The sequence below is a fragment of the Mchenga conophoros genome, linkage group LG16 (assembly GCF_057382185.1).
Source record: "Mchenga conophoros isolate Kocher_MC1m ecotype Shallow Benthic linkage group LG16, M_conophoros_male_GT1.1, whole genome shotgun sequence".
In the NCBI taxonomy this organism is placed as follows: Eukaryota; Metazoa; Chordata; class Actinopteri; order Cichliformes; family Cichlidae; genus Mchenga; species Mchenga conophoros.
This window is the reverse complement of record NC_140541.1, coordinates 40,199,698-40,214,515: the sequence shown is the minus strand read 5'-3', so window position 1 is coordinate 40,214,515 and position 14,818 is coordinate 40,199,698.

The following is a 14,818-nucleotide window of genomic DNA, read 5'->3' as shown; positions in this document are numbered from 1 at the left end:
AGCAGAAATACTATATTAGGCACAAATCTTATAAAATAGCAGAAATAGTATTATTTAGCACAATAGTAATAAGTTAAACAGAAAAATTGGAAAAGCAAAATGGACAGCTGAAAAAATGCTGAACATGCTGAGGGTCCCTCAAATATACTTGTTAAATGACAAAAATCAGCAAAAAAATTTATGACTGCCACACAATTACAAATATGTACACATGAGGAAACACACATGCACAGAGAGACACACACACAAGATCCAATTCAGTCAACCAGTCTAAATATATTGAATTTGAATCTTACAATGGGATCATCCCATTAAAAGGCTTTCTCTCTCTCTCTCTCTCTGTCACACACACACACACACACACACACACACACACACACACACACACACAGGGAGAGAGAAGTAAGTTTCTAGGTCAGCCTGGGAGCTGGTGAATTTGAATCCACCAATCAGAGAGGCTGTGCACTTTTCCCCACCAAAACAGGTGCATCTGTTTACACACGCAGCAGCACAGAGAGACACAGGATTTTTGCAGTCTATTTCTCATAGTGACGACTCCCCTCAAACAAATGACCGTAATTTCCTAACCGTAGGGGCTAGAACGGTCATTCTTACACCGTTTTGTTCAGAAGAGATGGGGGAATCTTCAAGTGTTGACAATTTAATATTAAAATATGAATTTTTAGAGATATATGACATGGATGACTTGTTGACTTAGAAGCCACGAATTCCCCAATATGCAAATTTGAATGCCTGAGACCACATATGTGATTGGCTGGCTGGGAAGCCGTGCAGGCCCTGATTTGTGGATTTGAATTCCTCAGCCCTCAGATATGATTGGCTGGCTTAGAAGCCACGAAGGCCCCAATATGCAAATTTGAATGCCTCAGGACACTTATTTGATTGGCTGGGAAACTGTGCAGGCCCTGATTTGAAAATTTGAATGTCTCAGTCCTCACAGAGGATTGGCTGCCTGGGGACCTGGCAGAAATATATAGAAATACTATTATTAAGCATAAATACTACATTTAGTAGAAATACTATGTTTTAGCACAAATACTATAAAAAGAAGAAAAACTATAATTTAGCAGAAATACTATATTAAGCACAAATCCTATAAAAAGCAGAAATACTATAATTTAGAACAAATAGTATAAAAAGCAGAAATACTATAATTTAGCAGAAATACTATGTTAGGCACAAATCCTATAAAAAGCAGAAATACTATAATTTAGCAGAAATACTATGTTAGGCACAAATCCTATAAAAAGCAGAAATACTATAATTTAGCAGAAATACTATATTAGGCATAAATCCTATGAAAAGCAGAAATAGTATGATTTAGCAGAAACACTGTATTTAGCACAAGTACCGAAAAGTACCAGAAATACTATGATTTAGCAGAATAGTAATAACTTATTGAAACACAAATGCACAGAGGGACACACAAACACAGGCTCTAATCCAGTCAACCAGTCTAACTATGTTCAATTTAAATCCTACAATGACATGCTGCCAAATAAGGGCAGGGTCCTCTCTCTCCCACTAAACACACACACACACACACACACACACACACACACACACAGGGAGAGAGGACTAAGTTTCTAGGTCAGCCTGGGAGCTGCTGAATTTGAATCCACCAATCAGAGAGGCTGTTTACGTTTTCCCGCCAAAACAGGTGCATCTTTTTACACACGCAGCACAGAGACATAGACCTGCTTCTTTCAGTTTATTTCACATAGTGAGGACTCCCCTCAAACAAATGACCATAATTTCCTAACCATAGGGGCTAGAGCGGTCATTCTTACACCGTTTTGTTCAGAAGAGATGGGGGAATCTTCAAGTGTTGACAATTTATCATTAAAATATGAATTTTTAGAGATATATGACATGGATGACTTGTTGACTTAGAAGACACGAATTCCCCAATATGCAAATTTGAATACCTGGAGCCCACATACATGATTGGCTGGCTGGGAAGCCGTGCAGGCCCTGATTTGTGGATTTGAATTCCTCAGCCCTCAGATATGATTGGCTGGCTTAGAAGCCATGAAGGCCCTAATATGCAAATTTGAATGCCTCAGGACACATATATGATTGGCTGGGAAACCGTGCAGGCCCTGATTTGAAAATTTGAATGTCTAAGTCCTCACAGAGGATTGGCTGCCTGGGGACCTGGCAGAAATATATAGAAATACTATTATTAAGCATAAATACTACATTTAGTAGAAATACTATGTTTTAGCACAAATAGTATAAAAAGCAGAAATACTGTAATTTAGCAGAAATACTATATTAAGCACAAATCCTATAAAAAGCAGAAATACTATATTAGGCACAAATCCTATAAAAAGCAGAAATACTATATTAGGCACAAATCTTATAAAAAGCAGAAATACTATATTAGGCACAAATAGTATAAAAAGCAGAAATACTATAATTTAGCAGAAATACTATGTTAGGCACAAATCCTATAAAAAGAATAAATACTATAATTTAGCAGAAATACTATATTAGGCACAAATCTTATGAAAAGCAGAAATAGTATGATTTAGCAGAATAGTAATAACTTACAAAATTACAAATATGGAGGCATATTGAAACACAAATGCACAGAGGGACACACAAACACAGGCTCTAATCCAGTCAACCAGTCTAACTATATTCAATTTAAATCCTACAATGACATGCTGCCAAATAAGGGCAGGGTCCTCTCTCTCCCACTAAACAAACACACACACACACACACACACACACACACACACACACACACACACACACACACACACAGAGGGAGAGAGCTGCCGAATTTAAATCCACCAATCAGAGTGGCTGTTTACGTTTTCCCGCCAAAACAGGTGCATCTTTTTACACACGCAGGACAGAGAGGCACAGGATTATTGCAGCCTATTTCTCATAGTGAGGACTCCCCTCAAACAAATGACCATAATTTCCTAACCGTAGGGGCTAGAGCGGTCATTCTTACACCGTTTTGTTCAGAAGAGATGGGGGAATCTTCCAGTGTTAACAATTTATCATTAAAATATGAATTATTAAAGATATTTGACTTCTAATGCACCATAACTGAGCAGAGCGAAGCAAAAACTGCCTTGACTTGCCCTCAAACAACGCTTTGTAACTCTAAATCTATTTGGAGTATCGATATCATTCTTTCACCGTAAGAGACAGCAGGCTTTGGTGAACAATCATGGAAATTTTCAGGTCTCTGTGGAAATCCAACAAAAAGTTATGACGAGAGAAAAAAGTGGTTCATTTCCAGGGTTTGAAATCTGAAGAAATCTGAGCGAAGGACAAATTTCCTACCCTCAAACAAGTCCAACTCATTTCAGAACGGTAATAGGTGAGAAAGAAATTCTTGAATTGTGAGCGTCACGAGTGTCTGAAGATATACCGGGACAAGCCTCATGTCTTAACTTTGCTTCGTTAAGGAGATATGACGATTCGAATATGCCTCTCATTACAGAAATCCAGCGGTGATTTTGAACAAACTCTCCATTGACTTTATATGGAGAGTTTTCTGACCTTGTGTTAGTCTGAGGAGATTTGCCAAAATTCTATAAATCCCACAACAATGATGGTGACATTTTCTGAAAGCCAGCAAAAATACCTACGTTTTGATGTATAATTTGTGGAAGTTGAGTGAAAATTGAGCAAGTAGCAAACAGTTGTTCGGACATGAAGAGAAGACTGCAAAAGCTTCAGTGGCACACTGGAAGCCAAGAGCATAGCAACCATAACAACACATGTATTTTGTGAAAAATCACAATTTTGCAACTCAAAACTTTAAGAGGCATAAAAGTAAAACAGTAAAAGATTTCAAAAAGCTGAATCATACCTGAATAGCCCAATAATTTATGAACATTTTAAAGTTTGAATGGTTGTTCTAGGTGAAAATATGAGGAAGTAGTTAAGTTTCAAAAACAAGCAAATTTTAGCAGAATTGCAGAAGTTTCCCATTCATTTCAATGGGACAAATTAAAGGAAAAAAGTGGAATATTTTAAAAAGTATAATAGTTAAAAATAGCAAAAATCATAGCAAGAAAGAGCAAAAATAGCAGAATAGTTTAAAATTTGAACGGTGAAAATCGGCTGAAAATTGTGGAAGTAGTTAAGTGCCAAAAAGTGTACGGAAGCAACTGGAATAATAATAATAATAAAGTATAAAGAATAAAGAGAAACAGGAACTCAATAGTGTGGATGCTTAAAGCATCCACACAATAATAACTAGAAAAATTTGCATTTCCTGCGAAAATGCAGTGTGGATGCTTAAAGCTGAAGCTGTATGCAAAAACTAGCTGAAAAAGCTGAAAAGTTGCAGAAATTGTAAAAACTTTGCAGAAGCAAAAGAAGTTTGCTAAAATGGAATAACTTAGCAGAACTGCAATATCTTAGAGGAAACATAATACTTGGCAGAAATACAATAGCATAGCAGAATTTAGCAGAAATATTGTAACTTACCAGAAACATGATAACTTCTCAAAAATACAAGAATTTAGGAGAAATAGTATAAGATAACAGAAAGAATATATTTAGCCAAAAATACTTAAACATTACAGAAACACTATGATTTAGAAAAATAGTACAACAGAGCAGAAATATTGTGATTTACCAGAGACACTGTGATGAACTATGAATATTGTAATTTTAAATTAAGACTATGTTTTAGCACAAATATTATAATTTGGCAGAAATACTATAATTTAGCACAAATACTATAAAAAGCAGAAATACTATAATTTAGCAGAAATACTATATTAAGCACAAACCCTATAAAAAGCAGAAATACTGTACTATGATTTGGTAGAAAAAACTATAATTAATCAGAAATACTATATTTGGCAGAAATACGGTATTTGGCACAAATCTTATAAAATAGCAGAAATAGTATGATTTAGCACAATAGTAATAAGTTAAACAGAAAAATCGGAAAGGCAAAATGGACAGCTGAAAAAATGCTGAACATGCTGAGGTTCCCTCAAATATACTTGTTAAATGACAAAAATCTGCAAAAAAATTTATGACTGCCACACAATTACAAATATGTACACATGAGGAAACACACATGCACAGAGAGACACACACACAAGATCCAATTCAGTCAACCAGTCTAAATATATTGAATTTGAATCTTACAATGAGATCATCCCATTTAAAGGCTTTCTCTCTCTCTCTCTCTCTCTCTCTGTCACACAAACACACACACACACACACACACACAGGGAGAGAGAAGTAAGTTTCTAGGTCAGCCTGGGAGCTGGTGAATTTGAATCCACCAATCAGAGAGGCTGTGCACTTTTCCCCACCAAAACAGGTGCATCTGTTTACACACGCAGCAGCACAGAGAGACACAGGATTTTTGCAGTCTATTTCTCATAGTGACGACTCCCCTCAAACAAATGACCATAATTTCCTAACCGTAGGGGCTAGAACGGTCATTCTTACACCGTTTTCTTCAGAAGAGATGGGGGAATCTTCAAGTGTTGACAATTTAATATTAAAATATGAATTTTTAGAGATATATGACATGGATGACTTGTTGACGTAGAAGCCACGAATTCCCCAATATGCAAATTTGAATGCCTGAGACCACATATGTGATTGGCTGGCTGGGAAGCCGTGCAGGCCCTGATTTGTGGATTTGAATTCCTCAGCCCTCAGATATGATTGGCTGGCTTAGAAGCCACGAAGGCCCCAATATGCAAATTTGAATGCCTCAGGACACTTATTTGATTGGCTGGGAAACTGTGCAGGCCCTGATTTGAAAATTTGAATGTCTCAGTCCTCACAGAGGATTGGCTGCCTGGGGACCTGGCAGAAATATATAGAAATACTATTATTAAGCATAAATACTACATTTAGTAGAAATACTATGTTTTAGCACAAATACTATAAAAAGAAGAAAAACTATAATTTAGCAGAAATACTATATTAAGCACAAATCCTATAAAAAGCAGAAATACTATAATTTAGAACAAATAGTATAAAAAGCAGAAATACTATAATTTAGCAGAAATACTATGTTAGGCACAAATCCTATAAAAAGCAGAAATACTATAATTTAGCAGAAATACTATGTTAGGCACAAATCCTATAAAAAGCAGAAATACTATAATTTAGCAGAAATACTATATTAGGCATAAATCCTATGAAAAGGAGAAATACTATATTAAGCACAAATCGTATAAAAAGCAGAAATACTATATTAGGTACAAATCCTATAAAAAGCAGAAATACTATATTAGGCACAAATAGTATAAAAAGCAGAAATACTATAATTTAGCAGAAATCCTATGTTTGGCACAAATCCTATAAAAATAATAAATACTATAATTTAGCAGAAATACTATATTAGGCACAAATCTTATGAAAAGCAGAAATAGTATCATTTAGCAGAATAGTAATAACTTACAAAATTACAAATATGGAGGCATATTGGAACACAAATGCACAGAGGGACACACAAACACAGGCTCTAATCCAGTCAACCAGTCTAACTATATTCAATTTAAATCCTACAATGACATGCTGCCAAATAAGGGCAGGGTTCTCTCTCTCCCACTAAACACACACACACACACACACACACACACACACACACACAGAGGGAGAGAGCTGCCGAATTTAAATCCACCAATCAGAGTGGCTGTTTACGTTTTCCCGCCAAAACAGGTGCATCTTTTTACACACGCAGGACAGAGAGGCACAGGATTATTGCAGCCTATTTCTCATAGTGAGGACTCCCCTCAAACAAATGACCATAATTTCCAAACCGTAGGGGCTAGAGCGGTCATTCTTACACCGTTTTGTTCAGAAGAGATGGGGGAATCTTCCAGTGTTAACAATTTATCATTAAAATATGAATTATTAAAGATATTTGACTTCTAATGCACCATAACTGAGCAGAGCGAAGCAAAAACTGCCTTGACTTGCCCTCAAACAACGCTTTCTAACTCTAAATCTATTTGGAGTATCGATATCATTCTTTCACCGTAAGAGACAGCAGGCTTTGGTGAACAGTCATAGAAATTTTCAGGTCTCTGTGGAAATCCAAAAAAAAGTTATGACGAGAGAAAAAAGTGGTTCATTTCCACAGTTTGAAATCTGAAGAAATCTGAGCGACGGACGAATTTCCTACCCTCAAACAAGTCCAACTCATTTCAGAACGGTAATAGGTGAGAAAGAAATTCTTGAATTGTGAGCGTCAGGGGTGTCTGAAGATATTCGGGGACAAGCCTCATGTCTTAAAGTCGCTTCGTTAAGGAGATATGACGATTCGAATATGCCTCTCATTACAGAAATCCAGCGATGATTTTGAACAAGCTCTCCATTGACTTTATATGGAGAGTTTTGAGACCTTGTGTTGGTCTGAGGAGATTTGCCAAAATTCTATAAATCCCACAACAATGATAGTGACATTTTCTGAAAGCCAGCAAAAATACCTACGTTTTGATGTATAATTTGTGGAAGTTGAGTGAAAATTGAGCAAGTAGCAAGAAGTTGTTCGGACATGAAGTGAAAATTGCAAAACCTTCAGTGACACACTGGAAGCCAAGAGCATAGCAACCATAACAACGCATGTATTTTGTGAAAAATCACAATTTTGCAACTCAAAACTTTAAGAGGCATAAAAGTAAAACGGTAAAAGATTTGAAAAAGCTGAATCATACATGAATAGCCCAATAATTTGTGAACATTTTAAAGTTTGAATGGTTTTTCTAGGCGAAAGTATGAGGAAGTAGTTAAGTTTCAAAAACAAGCAAAATTTAGCAGAATTTTGGAAGTTTTCCATTCATTTCAATGGGACAAATTAAAGGAAAAAAGCTTAATATTTTAAAAAGTATAATAGCAAAAAATAGCAAAAATCATAGCGCAAATTAGCAGAAATAGCAGAATAGTTTAAAATTTGAACGGTGAAAATAGCACAAAAATTGTGGAAGTAGTTAAAGGACGAAAAATGAGCAACTTGAAGAATAATAATAATAATAATAATAATAAAGAATAAAGAGAAACAGGAACTCAATAGTGTGGATGCTTAAAGCATCCACACAATAATAACTAGAAAAATTTGCATTTCCTGCGAAAATGCAGTGTGGATGCTTAAAGCTGAAGCTGTATGCAAAAACTAGCTGAAAAAGCTGAAAAGTTGCAGAAATTGTAAAAACTTTGCAGAAGCAAAAGAAGTTTGCTAAAATGGAATAACTTAGCAGAACTGCAATATCTTAGAGGAAACATAATACTTGGCAGAAATACAATAGCATAGCAGAATTTAGCAGAAATATTGTAACTTACCAGAAACATGATAACTTCTCAAAAATACAAGAATTTAGGAGAAATAGTATAAGATAACAGAAAGAATATATTTAGCCAAAAATACTTAAACATTACAGAAACACTATGATTTAGAAAAATAGTACAACAGAGCAGAAATATTGTGATTTACCAGAGACACTGTGATGAACTATGAATATTGTAATTTTAAATTAAGACTATGTTTTAGCACAAATATTATAATTTGGCAGAAATACTATAATTTAGCACAAATACTATAAAAAGCAGAAATACTATAATTTAGCAGAAATACTATATTAAGCACAAACCCTATAAAAAGCAGAAATACTGTACTATGATTTGGTAGAAAAAACTATAATTAATCAGAAATACTATATTTGGCACAAATCTTATAAAATAGCAGAAATAGTATGATTTAGCACAATAGTAATAACTTAAACAGAAAAATTGGAAAAGCAAAAATGGACAGCTGAAAAAATGATGAACATGCTGAACGTCCCTCAACTATACTTGTTAAATGAAAAAAATCAGCAAAAAAATCTATAACAGCCACACAATCACAAATATGTACACATAAGAAAACACACATGCACAGAGAGACACACACACAAGATCCAATTCAGTCAACCAGTCTAAATATATTGAATTTGAATCTTAGAATGAGATCATCCCATTAAAAGCCTTTCTCTCTCTCTCTCTCTCTCTCTGTCACACACACACACACACACACACACACACACACACACACACACAGGGAGAGAAAAGTGAGTTTCTAGGTCAGCCTGGGAGCTGCTGAATTTGAATCCACCAATCAGAGAGCCTGTGCACTCTTTCCCTCCAAAACAGGTGCATCCTTTTTACACACGCAGCACAGAGAGACACAGGATCATTGCAGTCTATTTCTCATAATGACGACTCCCCTCAAACAAATGACCATAATTTCCTAACCGTAGGGGCTAGAAGGGTCATTCTTACACCGTTTTGTTCAGAAGAGATGGGGGAATCTTCAAGTGTTGACAATTTATCATTAAAATATGAATTTTTAGAGATATATGACACGGATGACTTGTTGACTTAGAAGCCACGAATTCCCCAATATGCAAATTTGAATACCTGGAGCCCACATACATGATTGGCTGGCTGGGAAGCTGTGCAGGCCCTGATTTGTGGATTTGAATTCCTCAGCCCTCAGATATGATTGGCTGGCTTAGAAGCCATGAAGTCCCCAATATGCAAATTTGAATTCCTCAGGACACATATATGATTGGCTGGGAAACCGTGCAGGACCTGATTTGAAAATTTGAATGTCTAAGTCCTCACAGAGGATTGGCTGCCTGGGGACCAGGCAGAAATATATAGAAATACTATGATTAAGCATAAATACTACATTTAGTAGAAATACTATGTTTTAGCACAAATCCTATAAAAAGCAGAAATACTATAATTTAGCAGAAATACTATATTAAGCACAAATCCTATAAAAAGCAGAAATACTATAATTTAGCAGAAATACTATATTAAGCACAAATACTATGTTTTAGCACAAATCCTATAAAAAGCAGAAATACTATAATTTAGCAGAAATACCATATTAAGCACAAATCCTATAAAAAGCAGAAATACTATATTAGGTACAAATCCTATAAAAAGCAGAAATACTATATTAGGCACAAATCCTATAAAAAGCAGAAATACTATATTAGGCACAAATAGTATAAAAAGCAGAAATACTATAATTTAGCAGAAATACTATGTTTGGCACAAATCCTATAAAAATAATAAATACTATAATTTAGCAGAAATACTATATTAGGCACAAATCTTATGAAAAGCAGAAATAGTATCATTTAGCAGAATAGTAATAACTTACAAAATTACAAATATGGAGGCATATTGAAACACAAATGCACAGAGGGACACACAAACACAGGCTCTAATCCAGTCAACCAGTCTAACTATATTCAATTTAAATCCTACAATGACATGCTGCCAAATAAGGGCAGGGTCCTCTCTCTCCCACTATACACACACACACACACACACACACACACAGACAGACACAGAGGGAGAGAGCTGCCGAATTTAAATCCACCAATCAGAGTGGCTGTTTACGTTTTCCCGCCAAAACAGGTGCATCTTTTTACACACGCAGGACAGAGAGGCACAGGATTATTGCAGCCTATTTCTCATAGTGAGGACTCCCCTCAAACAAATGACCATAATTTCCTAACCGTAGGGGCTAGAGCGGTCATTCTTACACCGTTTTGTTCAGAAGAGATGGGGGAATCTTCCAGTGTTAACAATTTATCATTAAAATATGAATTATTAAAGATATTAGACTTCTAATGCACCATAACTGAGCAGAGCGAAGCAAAAACTGCCTTGACTTGCCCTCAAACAATGCTTTCTAACTCTAAATCTATTTGGAGTATCGATATCATTCTTTCACCGTAAGAGACAGCAGGCTTTGGTGAACAGTCATAGAAATTTTCAGGTCTCTGTGGAAATCCAACAAAAAGTTATGACGAGAGAAAAAAGTGGTTCATTTCCACAGTTTGAAATCTGAAGAAATCTGAGCGAAGGACGAATTTCCTACCCTCAAACAAGTCCAACTCATTTCAGAACGGTAATAGGTGAGAAAGAAATTCTTGAATTGTGAGCGTCAGGAGTGTCTGAAGATATACCGGGACAAGCCTCATGTCTTAAAGTCGCTTCGTTAAGGAGATATGACGATTCGAATATGCCTCTCATTACAGAAATGCAGCGGTGATTTTGAACAAGCTCTCCATTGACTTTATATGGAGAGTTTTGAGACCTTGTGTTGGTCTGAGGAGATTTGCCAAAATTCTATAAATCCCACAACAATGATAGTGACATGTTCTGAAAGCCAGCAAAAATACCTACGTTTTGATGTATAATTTGTGGAATTTGAGTGAAAATTGAGCAAGTAGCAAGAAGTTGTTCGGACATGAAGAGAAGACTGCAAAAGCTTCAGTGTCACACTGGAAGCCAAGAGCATAGCAACCATAACAACGCATGTATTTTGTGAAAAATCACAATTTTGCAACTGAAAACTTTAAGAGGCATAAAAGTAAAACGGTAAAAGATTTGAAAAAGCTGAATCATACCTGAATAGCCCAATAATTTGTGAACATTTTAAAGTTTGAATGGTTTTTCTAGGCGAAAGTATGAGGAAGTAGTTAAGTTTCAAAAACAAGCAAAATTTAGCAGAATTTTGGAAGTTTTCCATTCATTTCAATGGGACAAATTAAAGGAAAAAAGCTTAATATTTTAAAAAGTATAATAGCAAAAAATAGCAAAAATCATAGCGCAAATTAGCAGAAATAGCAGAATAGTTTAAAATTTGAACGGTGAAAATAGCACAAAAATTGTGGAAGTAGTTAAAGGACGAAAAACGAGCAACTTGAAGAATAATAATAATAATAACTAGAAAAATTTGCATTTCCTGCGAAAATGCAGTGTGGATGCTTAAAGCTGAAGCTGTATGCAAAAAGTAGCTGAAAAAGCTGAAAAGTTGCAGAAATTGTAAAAACTTTGCAGAAGCAAAAGAAGTTTGCTAAAATGGAATAACTTAGCAGAACTGCAATATCTTAGAGGAAACATAATACTTGGCAGAGATACAATAGCATAGCAGAATTTAGCAGAAATATTGTAACTTACCAGAAACATGATAACTTCTCAAAAATACAAGAATTTAGGAGAAATAGTATAAGATAACAGAAAGAATATATTTAGCCAAAAATACTTAAACATTACAGAAACACTATGATTTAGAAAAATAGTACAACAGAGCAGAAATATTGTGATTTACCAGAGACACTGTGATGAACGATGAATATTGTAATTTTAAATTAAGACTATGTTTTAGCACAAATATTATAATTTGGCAGAAATACTATAATTTAGCAGAAATACTATATTAAGCACAAATCCTATAAAAAGCAGAAATGGTATGATTAAGCATAAATACTACATTTAGTAGAAATACTATATTAAGCACAAATCTTATAAAAAGCAGAAATACTATATTAAGCACAAATCCTATAAAAGCAGAAATAGTATATTAAGCACAAATCTTATAAAATAGCAGAAATAGTATGATTTAGCACAATAGTAATAAGTTAAACAGAAAAATTGGAAAAGCAAAATGGACAGCTGAAAAAATGCTGAACATGCTGAGGGTCCCTCAAATATACTTGTTAAATGACAAAAATCTGCAAAAAAATTTATGACAGCCACACAATTACAAATATGTACACATGAGGAAACACACATGCACAGAGAGACACACACACAAGATCCAATTCAGTCAACCAGTCTAACTATATTCAATTTAAATCCTACAATGACATGCTGCCAAATAAGGGCAGGGTCCTCTCTCTCCCACTAAACACACACACACACACACACACACACACACACACAGAGGGAGAGAGCTGCCGAATTTAAATCCACCAATCAGAGTGGCTGTTTACGTTTTCCCGCCAAAACAGGTGCATCTTTTTACACATGCAGCACAGAGAGGCACAGGATTATTGCAGTCTATTTCTCATAGTGAGGACTCCCCTCAAACAAATGACCATAATTTCCTAACTGTAGGGGCTAGAGCGGTCATTCTTACACCGTTTTGTTCAGAAGTGATTGGGGAATCTTCAAGTGTTGACAATTTAATATTCAAATATGAATTTTTAGAGATATATGACATGGATGACTTGTTGACTTAGAAGCCACGAATTCCCCAATATGCAAATTTGAATGCCTGAGACCACATATGTGATTGGCTGGCTGGGAAGCCGTGCAGGCCCTGATTTGTGGATTTGAATTCCTCAGCCCTCAGAAATGATTGGCTGGCTTAGAAGCCACGAAGGCCCAAATATGCAAATTTGAATGCCTCAGGACACTTATTTGATTGGCTGGGAAACTGTGCAGGCCCTGATTTGAAAATTTGAATGTCTCAGTCCTCACAGACGATTGGCTGCCTGGGGACCTGGCAGAAATATATAGAAATACTATTATTAAGCATAAATACTACATTTAGTAGAAATACTATGTTTTCGCACAAATACTATAAAAAGCAGAAATACTATAATTTAGCAGAAATACTATATTAGGCACAAATAGTATAAAAAGCAGAAATACTATATTAGGTACAAATCCTATAAAAAGCAGAAATACTATATTAGGCACAAATCCTATAAAAAGCAGAAATACTATATTAGGCACAAATAGTATAAAAAGCAGAAATACTATAATTTAGCAGAAATACTATATTAGGCACAAATAGTATAAAAAGCAGAAATACTATAATTTAGCAGAAATACTATGTTAGGCACAAATCTTATAAAAAGAATAAATACTATAATTTAGCAGAAATACTATATTATGCACAAATCTTATGAAAAGCAGAAATCGTATGATTTAGCAGAAATACTGTATTTAGCACAAGTACCGAAAAGTACCAGAAATACTATGATTTAGCAGAATAGTAATAACTTACAAAATTACAAATATGGAGGCATATTGAAACAGAAATGCACAGAGGGACACACAAACACAGGCTCTAATCCAGTCAACCAGTCTAACTATATTCAATTTAAATCCTACAATGACATGCTGCCAAATAAGGGCAGGGTCCTCTCTCTCCCACTAAACACACACACACACACACACACACACAGAGAGCTGCCGAATTTAAATCCACCAATCAGAGTGGCTGTTTACGTTTTCCCGCCAAAACAGGTGCATCTTTTTACACACGCAGCACAGAGAGGCACAGGATTATTGCAGCCTATTTCTCATAGTGAGGACTCCCCACAAACAAATGACTATAATTTCCTAACCGTGGGGGCTAGAGCGGTCATTCTTACACCGTTTTGTTCAGAAGAGATGGGGGAATCTTCCAGTGTTGACAATTTATCATTAAAATATGAATTATTAAAGATATTTGACTTCTAATGCACCATAACTGAGTAGAGCGAAGCAAAAACTGCCTCGACTTGCCCTCAAACAACGCTTTGTAACTCTAAATCTATTTGGAGTATCGATATCATTCTTTCACCGTAAGAGACAGCAGGCTTTGGTGAACAGTCATGGAAATTTTCAGGTCTCTGTGGAAATCCAACAAAAAGTTATGACGAGAGAAAAAAGTGGTTCATTTCCAGAGTTTGAAATCTGAAGAAATCTGAGCGAAGGATGAATTTCCTACCCTCAAACAAGTCCAACTCATTTCAGAACGGTAATAGGTGAGAAAGAAATTCTTGAATTGTGAGCGTCAGGAGTGTCTGAAGATATACCGGGACAAGCCTCATGTCTTAACTTTGCTTCGTTAAGGAGATATGACGATTCGAATATGCCTCTCATTACAGAAATCAAGCGGTGATTTTGAACAAGCTCTCCATTGACTTTGTATGGAGAGTTTTCTGACCTTGTGTTGGTCTGAGGAGATTTGCCAAAATTCTATAAATCCCACAACAATGATAGTGAC